This window comes from Chiroxiphia lanceolata, chromosome 2, assembly GCF_009829145.1.
Source record: "Chiroxiphia lanceolata isolate bChiLan1 chromosome 2, bChiLan1.pri, whole genome shotgun sequence".
NCBI classification, from domain to species: Eukaryota; Metazoa; Chordata; class Aves; order Passeriformes; family Pipridae; genus Chiroxiphia; species Chiroxiphia lanceolata.
The window spans coordinates 101,322,700-101,334,425 of record NC_045638.1 but is presented as its reverse complement, the minus strand read 5'-3'; the positions used below and the strand labels follow the sequence as shown (position 1 = coordinate 101,334,425).

General features: G+C 39.1%; 1 long non-coding RNA gene across 1 annotated transcript; it reads right to left on the bottom strand.

The window, feature by feature from the left end:
• Positions 1-1,316: 1,316 nt before the first annotated feature.
• On the bottom strand, positions 1,317-5,407 carry LOC116783422. Its single transcript, XR_004355678.1, has 3 exons — positions 5,298-5,407; positions 2,882-3,005; positions 1,317-1,494 (listed from the first exon to the last, which is right to left on the bottom strand). It is a non-coding gene; the product is annotated as an uncharacterized LOC116783422 (long non-coding RNA).
• Positions 5,408-11,726: the final 6,319 nt, after the last annotated feature.

The following is an 11,726-nucleotide window of genomic DNA, read 5'->3' as shown; positions in this document are numbered from 1 at the left end:
CAGCATGCCTTACTCTCCTTACACCTTCTGTAGGTTCTGGGGCAGTAAACATGCCAGCTGGAAAAGTAGAAATGATTGGAGTCAAACACAGAGATATTGACTCAAAGGAGGTTTTATCACCATTTTCTAGTATAGCTGCTGTTCAACTACCTTCCTCTGTCATTTGAGGAAACTTGTAGTTGAGAGTCAGTCGCTGAGACAGTGAGCTGTGCTTCTCCTCTTGTTTGTGTTGAAGAAACCAGCACCATCCTCTGCCTGCAATGTTTTGAAGACCAATGGTTGTACACTTCCTCTTAAAAGGATGAGTCTTTCCAGTGTGCTGTTACTTATTCTTTTAATTCATCAAACATAGGTACAGCTCCCAGGGACCAAATAATGCAAAGTGTAATCTATTAATATAACCACCACAAATCTTATTCATGCAATTTCTCCTTTGAACAGCCTAAGGAGATAATAAAGAAAAGCAAGGCTTTACAAGACTCATAATTTAAACAATTCCCCAACCCTTTATTTCTTCTTATCTCTTTGCAATTAAAATTTGAAGCTCAGATATTCTGTCTAAACAGAACAAAAAGAGAGAAAAAAAAATGGACACTGTCCACTAGGCTAGAATTCCTAATTATCAGGAGTGATACACAGTCTAAAATAAGACCTGTAGCTCTGATATGCACTGCAAGGTAAATGCAGATAACTGAACAGTGAAATGGAAGGAGGGATATAAAAAGCTAAGGAAAAAAAACCAAAACAGTAGTACCAGTATAACTTCAGTTACAAGTCAGGATCATGTAAGAAGCAATTATTTTCTGTACACTTAAAATCCTCATGTCGGAGATTACTTCAGTACAGGCTACAGAGCATTTTAGAAAAAAAGGCTCGAAAGCCCACAGGGTATAAAAGCTTTTGTATGATTTGAAGAGACATTGCAAACATGCTCATCAGGATTATTTTCACAAAACCCTAATTTTTTAAACACAAATTATGTGCCAAGTAAAAGCCTCTAATATCTTCCCCATTTCTAAGAAAATCTGGCTGATGTTCATGTCCTCTGTATATGCATTCATCCAACGCTTTAGGACAGGAGGCAAAGGATATTGTAGCCATCTTCAAAGCTACAGGTCTCTGTAGTTTTAATGGATGGTAGAGTGAGATCTGAGACCTTGTCATACATGATAAGCAAAGCAAACCAAAAGACCGAACATAACAAACAATTGTGCCTCTGTTTTGACTGAAGACTATTGACTTTTTATCATTTTGTAAATTAGGCTTCTTAAACATAAATCTGGGCAAAAATAAATTTTATTACCAGCAACTATAGACATCACATCACATATACCAACATTTAACAGGTCCTTTGATCCGCAGGAAGGATCTTTCTACAGCTTGAATTAGGCTTCAGACTGTATCTCATCCAACCCAGACAGCCATGAGAGAGCAAATTGAAACACAAGATATAAGAGAGCCATCCTGTAGAGCAGCAACCATGAATTCTATCTCCTGGTATCAAAAACAAAGCAAAAGGTAGTGGTCAGACAAGATAGGCCAGGCTGGGCCAACCAGGTGAAACACAGTTCAGTAAAACTGGACTTCCCTGTGCCATCAACAGGCTCCTCAGACATGACTTTCTACTGTTTTCTTGAGGACTTGGGCTTGCTCTGCTCAGACAACCAAAGAAAGTGCTCCAGCCCTTCGTGGGCCTGGCAAGCATTAAGGAGGATTATAAATGTGCTAAGGAATACAATAGGTTGCCTAACACACCTCTCTGCTCTCACACAGGACCAAACATACCTATGCCATTCATGACAGTTATTATTACAACAGGAGAACCCATATCAGACATCAAATACAGACATCCACTGAGGGGATAACTAACTTCCCCATGACCACATTGGTAAGCACTGACTTTCTGTCAGATGTCCTATTCTGGCAGCTTATCCTGTAGGATGACAAACTTAATTTGCAGCTGACTTGTCTGGATCAGGACTACTGAGCAATTGATTGTTATGATGATATTTTCATAATATTCAGCGTATCCAAGACAGATATTTTAAGAAATGTACATATGGTAAGAACGTATTTTATTGCACTTCCAGCCTTTTCTCTGCTACCATGAGGGTTAGAAACTGTCTGCACTTTCTAACTGCAAGCAGTACGAAATTCAGTACATTTGCAAGAGTCCTGCTTACATGATTTCCTCTCCTGTATTTTGACTTTTACAAGTAGTAGATCACCTCAGTAGCAGTCAAGACAAAACCTAACAACACAACTTTCACCTACATACAAGGAGTATATTAAACTAAAGCAAACTATGGAACATTGCTGCTGTCCAAATAAGAACTTAATGAAGGACTTAATTACTTTTATGAAAACTAGGCCATCACCAGAATGGTTTTCCTTCTTTAAAACAAATGAAATATTTTTTTTCCTGCGTAACCTCCTGCTAGCTTCTTGGGTAGGAAGAAAGTATCCCGTCCCACAGAAACTAGGCAGCCTTTCACATTGTGAGACAAGGACAAGTTCTACGCAGAATGTGAACCAGCTTGTGTCTGTAATCACTGATGGCTGTCTACTGGTCTCCTATTCAGTCTTGGATGATGAACTTGCTACTCAGCCCTATTGAGATGCCACTCCCCTGTGCAAGCTGAAAGCCAGTCAATGACGAGACGGAAAGAGCTGTGTGGATTCTGAACTGAAACTCATAAAACAGGGAGAGCAAAATCAGTCCTCATACTGAGCCTGCCATTCCTGGTATGGTCGTGTAAAAATCTACATGTGGCTTGACAACCTACATGTGACTTTCCTGCCAGGAGCAGGAAACATGATGAATGCACAAGAAAAACATGGAAGGAGGCAGGTTTATAGGTCTGGAAAATCCTCCATTTACTTTTTCAAGTGGTTCCAACTTCTCATTCATATTAAACACAATTCTGAGTTGTGTTTCCACAGCATTGCTAAAACATATTGCTTTAGGGAGTAGACATTCCCTTTAACAACCTCTGCTCAATGCCCTGCAGAGAATAAATAGCACAGTGTTACTGCCAGTTCAGAAGAAGCAATGCCATACAGGAAATAATGCACACTTTTAATCTCCCAAACATCCTATTTTTCTGCAGTTATTTAAAATTTTAATATAAACTCCAGAAAATGCCCAGTATGTGTGGCTTGCTTTTCTGTGATCTCACCAGGTCCTTCTCATTATAATCATGGAAAAAGTCATTTAACTACCTTCACTGAATATCAGTTTCTCAGCACCCACTGAGGAATTTATCTATTTTAATATGCAGCAGAAAAATGGCAAAGCACAGAATTCTATTTATCCAGGAGTGTTTGAGTAGAAGAATGAGCTAGGTTTGATAATGAAATCCTGAGCCTGGTTCTTTACAGGGTGCATGCTTCTACATGCTAGCCTCAATATATGCCTAAAACTGTTTGAGCTGGAAAATTCACTCCATTTGCCCTTTATACTGCAAACAGTGATGACTAACTATATCATTGAATCAAACACACAGTGCTGATGCAATCACACCTGGAAAACTGTGCCCTGTGCTGAGCACTGTCATTACCATTGAAGAAATGCAGGTACCCGTAAGAAAGGGAAAAGATTATTAAAGAGGTGGCACAATCGTCTTAGAAAGACTAGGTGAGCTAAGTGACACACAGCTAGGCCAGCATGAAGAGTGGCAAGTTTATTGAAAGCCCTCACTTGAACTCTGCACTGTATTTAGAGGACCTTGGCTGGGAGGGTGTCTCAAAGCAGCAATGTTCCAGGGGCAGCTGGCCTCCAGGGTGTGTGTGTGTGTGTATCTTATTTCACGGAGACACCAGGACACCAACAGGATTTACTAGCAACAGCGTAAACTAATTTTTTCAGTAGTACTGTGAGAGGGAAAATACACCAAAGGAAAATGTTGAGGATCTGAAACTAAGGCACATCCTTAAATTATCTAGGTCCAATTGCTGGTGAAACCTGTGAGAGATCATCCAAACATCTGACAAACATCTGAGGCATCATTTGCCACTGTGACCAAAACACTTACAGAAAAAATCCAATTTACTTTCATGAGTCTTCTGATGCCCAAATGCAAATAGAAGTGTAGTTAGTTGCAAATTTTCATGCTTTTGAAGAGACTGCTATCTGCTGTTTTGCAAAGAAGGGAAGAAGGCAGAATTCATACATTACAAGTGGTCTAGACAAGTGTCCAAATACAAAAGCTGCTTAAGAAAAAAAAGGAACAATTTCAAAGTAACTAAGAGAAGTTCAGTACCAGCTACCTTATGGTAACAAGCACAAAGCAGAAGAGACCAGCTCTACATAAGGGAAGTAGGGAGGCTAATGAATGACAGTAATTAGGACTAAGAACACATATAATACCTGAACTCCAAACAAGAACCTGCCCCACCCAAGTTATCTTCAGGTAAAGTTTCACACACTGCTGACCTGTGAAAGGAGTGAAGAGGTGCCAAGCTTATACTCACTTCAGTCAGTCTCCAAGAGACCTGGCCTGGCTTTGAACATATCATTAAAAACCAAAAACAAACCGCACAGTGTTCAGCCATTCTGGACAACTCTTTGAGCATCATCTTGTTTCTGAGGTGTAGTTAAGCCACAAGATTCTCATCTTTATCAATGTTTTAATTCCTATTTGCTTGCCACTGGACAGATTCCTGCATTCAGTCAGTTAGTAATGTGTGGATATCTGCAGAGCAGATAATCTTTATTTTTGAAGGGTGTATATATTATGCATAACTCATTCCACATAATTATACAGAGTGCTCTCATTTCTGGAAATGACTGCTCTTCTTGTTCCATGTGGAAGTAATAAGATACATTATAACAGGTTCCACAGACTGCAGGAACAGCATGTATACAATGCACTGATGAAATTACAAGCAATCCCTCTCAAATGATTTCTCATTTAAGTTACTGGGAAACAAGATGTGCAGACAAGAGAAGTTTCCTTCAGCACAGTGCCCACTGATCTTGCTCCATTAAAAATGAAGAATTTTGCCCTGTCTAGATTTCCCACCTCTTTTCTCCTATATTTCTCAACCTGACCCCTCCAAATGCCTGTCAGCACCAGCCTTGACCACTCAGTTACCTATATCTCAGTCTCATCTCATATACCTTTTTCTCTGTTCTCACTATAAAGGGAACACCGTCTACATTGTGATTCATAAGAATATTCCCTTTTCTTTTCCAGTAAAAAACTCTCCAGGAAGAATTATCTTAGAAATCAGTCAGCTGGTAAGCTATTGTTTTGCTCTGATGTTTTGAAAAAAATAAATACTGGAATTAACACTATTTGCCTGTATCTGTAACTTGTGTCCTCCACATGCAGTCTGCCTGCCTGAAGAAGGTTCAGAAGAAAGGTGTTGAAGCTTCCGCATCCTGCAGGCTCATAGACATTGTGGGAGGCTGTGAATGTGAACACCCAGCTGGGCACAGGCAAGAGACATTTGGCTGCTGGCATGCAGGTGCCATGCTGACATGCCTCCAGGCCTTCTCATGTCAAGGCAGCAGCTTACAGCTCTAAGCCTCTGGCTGTTCACACACTCGGCTCTCAGCTTGGACAGCCTCCGCTAACAGCCTTGCCCTTCTCTTCCAAAGAAAGTACTGGGATACCTCAATTCCCCAACAAACAGTAATGCTGCTGTCCAGAGGGGACAGTGTTGATTATCTGAAATTGTGACAGCTCCATTCCCTCTCTCACTGCTAAAACAGTTTAGTTACTGCATACATTTGGAACTCTTACTGACAGTGCACTCGCATTACAATAACCCTACCAGACATTTTGCAATGTCAAATAAGCAAGCAGTCTAGAAGCATTACTAAGCAAATTCCACAAAACATGGTAATCCTTTCTTTCATCAAGTAACAGGAGCTTTCATATGGGTGACCCCAGCTTTGCACCAGGTAACCCAAAGATTGGTTCACAGAGACATCCAAATTATTTTTTATCATCAACTTCTAACCTGATTTAGGACTACAGTTGCTGTAAATCCCCAAACCTAACTCAGTGGTAAGAGCATACTTACCACTGTAAGTGGTAAGAGTAGTGGTAAGACCCACTACTTCTGTTCTCTTTCTGGCACAATGGTATTACCTTTTCCTCTAATGCCACCATCATCCCTGAAGTGCTCATGATTCCTCATTCTTTATGCATGCAACCCAGGTATATTTACAAACAAATCAAATACAAAGGGGCTTTGTTTTGAAAGCTGTGTTTATCCTGCAAACTGCAGTTTTTCAAGGAAGCACACCATACTGCTCAGTCTCCATCAGAAGACATGAATCAAGTCTCATAATGCCTCAGCACAAACACAACACAACATCACTGTTACAGCTTCATGCAATGCCTTATTCAGCCAAGCAATCACACAGGAAATTTTGAAAAAGGCCCTGTTGAAGACAACTCGGTAGAAAACCTGAAATGAGAAAAATTTGAAATTAAATGAAAAAAAAGGAAAAAGCCTTAATGAAACAAATAGAACAAATTGCAGTCAAATGCATCTTCAATTTGTTTCTGCTCTCCTCAGTAATTCCACAATTTATTACCTATGACAATTCACACTAATCTCCCATTAATCTGGAACACTGAGAGTAGACACTATTGAATATCATATGGGAAACAATCCTCAAGATATAAATGCCATGTTTCACGTAAATTTTTACTTCAGCAAGACTTGGCTTCCCTTCTCTCCATTGGTTTCCCTAGATTTGACCAACTCAAAATTAAAATAACTGCACAACAGAGAACCCTCACAGAGCATACATCAGAGGAGGCAGGAAAATATCAAAAGAAAGACAACACAATTGCTCAGAACACCATTTAGAGAATGCCATATTGATATATTTGGATACCAGCCAGTACAACACTACATATAACTTCATCCTTACTATTCCCAGGAAATAAACAGATTTTCTGCAGTATTTGTACTGGTACCACATAAACCATTTTTTCCTGTAGTAATTGTGGATCTTATAGGAGAAATAAGATGAAGACAAAAATGTCCAAAAACTGACTTATATTTGAAAACATGAGCTGAAATGGCAACAGTTACCTAACAACCTCTTGGTTTAACAAGACTTCCCTTTCCAAGTATCTTCTAAGTGTAGCTTTCTTTTTTCTCAACCTGCACAGATATGACAGATTCCTGAAAAGTAGCAGAAACAAATTAAAAGTCTGTCAGGTTGTTTTTTTCTTTTCTTTAGAGAGGCCTCACACCAGTCAGCTGCATCCACAGATGCACTCATCCACAGATCCTTTGCTTCCATTTCTCTCCAAAGGTTCATATGGACAAGGCAAAGCACAGATCCTCCCGCTACCTCCTCCCCCACCACAGAGAAAGGTACTCAACCTTTTCAACCTTGTTTCCCTTCCAGCTCCACTGCCTTACCAGTATGCACTGGCTATTAGCCCATTTCCCCTTATCTGAAGCTTTATCTACCCAACCTGCTCTATTCGAATGCTTCGGGCACCCATTTATGGGCAGACCTTGGGATATTCCTTCAGTCTGAACTCCAGCCTCTACATGCTACCGCCAAGCCAGTAGCAGCTGAAATGTGTAACTTGTAACTCTGAACCATGAAGGGCATCAGGATAAAGTACATTGTTAAATTGTAGCAAAGAAATATGATGTCTGCACAGTTTTTGAGCTAAACATCACGTGATTCTGAACATCTCCTTTGGACGTGCTGCATCTCTGCTAGATGCTATCAGAGAATGTGGCCATACTCTTCAAAGTAAGAAGAGGAAACCCATCACATTTTACATGGCAATCTCCACTCATTCAGTGAGAGAGGGGTTGGTCAATCCAGAGGTTATGGTGCTGGCCGCCACTGTGGCAGGAAGCACCTCAAGAAACCCCGTGTAAGTCAATGCTCTGTACAGGTCTGAGATGGGATAAGATGCCTGCCTCACAGCTGGGATATGAACTTGAGCTGGGTTCATCCTCCTCAATTTAATAACCAAAAAGTGCAGTTTAGTTGTGCTCTATAAATAGCCTGATCTTTACATTGGGTGCTCAGAAAGAACAGGAATTTCCATATTAAATAATTCACATGTATTCAATACCAGAGGGAAGGAATTAACTTGTGTTCTGTGTTTACACAATGCTTAACGCAACTGCCAAAAATCTAAATGCAAATAAATTAAACAGATGAATGAAAATTAATACTCTGGAGAAGTATACAAAAGTTAAATGACAGATAGCTTCAGAACACAGGAGACCACTGAGGATCTTTCCCTAATACCTTCCTTCCTAGAGATGATCATTCTGTTAAATTTTTATATGAAAAGAGAAAAAGAGAGGGAGAGGAGAAATCTAAACATAGCAGAACTCTTTGCAAGTCACATATATTTAGCTGTTTCCTCCAACAAGAAGCATCTCAGGTTCTCTTTAAATGGGTAAGGAATATATTGGCTGCACCTGAAAGTTTCAGGGACTGTGAAAGCCTTAAAATCTGTTGTAAATCCTTAAAGAGAACTCATGCAAAGTTAATTAGTACTCTCGAATCATCATGTCTAAATTATTACTTAGTATTAAATATCTGAAGTGGAAGATTTTCAAGGACTGTTGCAACTTTGGAGGAATATTAGGCTGAATTCACTTGAAACCGTGTTGGGGACAAATAATCTGCTTTCTAATTATGAACAAAGTATTAATACTTTTTTTTCCTGTCAGTAATTTTATGTTTTGCTGTTATCTCCAGCTACACAAATACCCACACAGCTGGAATGGAACAACACTGAAATTAAGGTAAGGAAGTTAACACAAGTGGTGGCTGACAACCCCAAATGCAATAGCTAAGTGTACAAAAAATAAGTGCAAAACTAAGTCATCTTTCTAAATATGAATAGGTGGAATTTTATGAAATTTACAGGAAGCCAAGAAAACAGTGTTTTCCAAAAGTCAATGCAAAACCATAGCAAAGCCAGTTTTAGATAAATACACCATTCCTTTTGTACCATACCAATAATCTATTTCTCACATGAACATTATCAAAGGCTGAACAAAGGCAAATCATGGGATAAATCAAGGGACTTATCACTAAATCAAAGAAGATACAAACTTTTTGAATCTATTATATTAAAAACAGGAGAATGTGCTAAAAATATTTTAACAAGTGTACATACTACTTCTGAATTCTCAATTTACTTAAAGCTATAATATCTAAAAAAAAATCTCTGGACAGTTTTACACTTGTCTTCATGTCATGCAAGAAAATATTTCTAGAACCCTTTTGGAGGTTTTGGAGGCATGTGCATAAAACAGAGGCAGCAGACAAGAACATGTGTGGTCTGATCATTCACACAGAATTTTTCTGTGATTTACAGTAGTGTAGTGATTCAACAAAATACATGCATTACTGGTTAATACATCAGCATAGAGTTAATGCTTAGTTCTAATGAGCCCACAGTAAAGAAACATCATTAAAGCTACCTCTTGACAGCAGGAATGTACGGAAATTGTAGAATTTCTTGAAACATAGTTTACACAGAGTGAAATTCAACATCTGAAAATGTTATACTATCCTAAGCTGTTTTGCAATATCTGTTATGCAATAACCATGCTAAACATAGTTGCTGTTCTCATTCTGGTAAACTTGAATTTCATAGTTAATAGTAATTGTTCCTTGAAATAAAAGGTGTTTGTATAAGTATAAGGATGCAATTACTGAGATAGGTAGAAATCCAAGAGATTTATGTACATAACGCATCTCTTGAAGAAAAGATGCTTTCCTTATTATTTTTTCTCTCCTCAGCTCCACAGCACTGGAATGCACAACTCTTTTTGCAAAACAAACCCTCCCTAGTCCAAGTTTTAAGGAGAATCTGGAGGGGTAGAGGTCTAAGCAGAAAGCTAAAAATTTTAAAGATATTTCCCAAGATGCTCCAGCATAGCTGGCAGCATGTAAACAGTCACTCATGTATGACTGTTCCTCACTAGAATCTTATAGACCACCCTGCCTGAATGTAATAGGCTATTGTGAAAAGCTATTAATAAACAGACCCACAAATTACCTAGAAAACAGATAAAAAGAAATTGCTTAGAGGCACCCCTGCAGGAAGAATTCTTGAAGTGGTAATATGAGTTTTCGCTCAAGGGCTTTATTGAGGTCAGTGAAAGAGCACACCATCTTCTTTCAGGGATTTAACATTGCCAGCAGTTCACAAAAGGTTTGGGTTTTCTCACAGACCTAGAGAATAAATAAAGTTAAGGCACAATTTCGAGTTCACAGGTTGGTGTTTGTTATCTCCTATGCCTTCTCTGTATCAGCTCATTTCCACTCAGGTAGCACATCAGAACATACCCTAGCTACGTTGACAAAATATATGGGGCAGGTACAGGATAGGCTGTTATTGTCAGGGCAAATTACTAAGCAGTTCATCCTGTCAGTGACATCAAACTTTCCTACAAGGTAATGCTGCTCCTCTCCCATGGCATTATTGCAGGTGCCTAAGGTACTGCTGGTTAGGTTCCAAATTCAGAAGATATACTGATGTCACTAAGTTGTATAAAGTGATATTCAATTATAGGGTGAAAGATATGTGCCAGATCATATTGCTTTGACATTCCTTGCCTCATCATCAGATAAAGGATCCTGCTTCTTTGACTGAGCCTTTCTTGAAGACTGCTGCCTCAAGTTGCCCCCCACATTTGTGCTAGAAGTGACTGTGAGTTGCACTCAGGCAATTCCACATACTTGATAAAGAGGGTCAGCCCTTGGCCTATGGCCTCCTTAAGCAATTGGCAGGATACAGTAATAGAGACAGCTGGCACTGCTTTTCTGCAGAGTAGCTGAATTTCACTTAGGCAGAAGCCATTGCCACCCTTTGCAAAAGCCCATTTAAAGACTTTAAGCAAGTATTTCCAGTTCACATGTCCAGAGGTTGCAGTAACTATGCCCTTCATAATTATGGAAAATAAACTTTCTCTGTTGGAAAACCATGCTCTTTACTAAGGTCAAAACCCGGGTGGACAGCAAAACATACAAAAAAAGAATGGCATAAGCATTCACGAGAGCAGCAGTAGCAATGCAGAAGCCGCTCTTTTATCCTAGGTGGTAATGTAATATTTCAGAAGGCATTATTACCTCATGATAACTCTACTTTCATTGTATATAATGATTAATGCTAATTGCCTTTGTACTTCAGTATTTTCCAGAGAACACTTTGGCTTCCAATGAATACATTAGTGCCTCATTGCTCTAAACGCCCTCCTTACAACTTGGCCTATAACACAGAACTAGATACAAAGCAGTAGATGGGCATTGTTTTCCTTGTTTTGATTTTTCTGGGAGATAAGTTTTTTTCTCTGAAGTGAAGGAGAAAATTATTCAATAACTTTCACTTTAATCTAGCCATGAGTGGTATTCTAAGTCTTCTTAATGCATCTACAATTCCAGCTCTCTGTTAGATTGGTTTAATGTTAGGACTGTGATCAAAGAATATATTTTCTTCTGTATTCCCAGGCTTTCCCAATAATGTAGACTGCCAGAGACTGTTTTTTACGGGAACTATTTTATCCCTCATACTACATCATCCCACTATCCTCAGATATCCTTTATGTAACGATCCACATTAAAAAATCTTGATTTTACAAACCTCTATTGGATTGGCTTTGACTGTAAGCCTTGCTTTCTCTTTTGCTTCCTCAAAACTCCTGTTTTTTAAGTATTCTCCTACCCCCACTGAAATCATATTGCAAGGGAAGTAAAGTACATC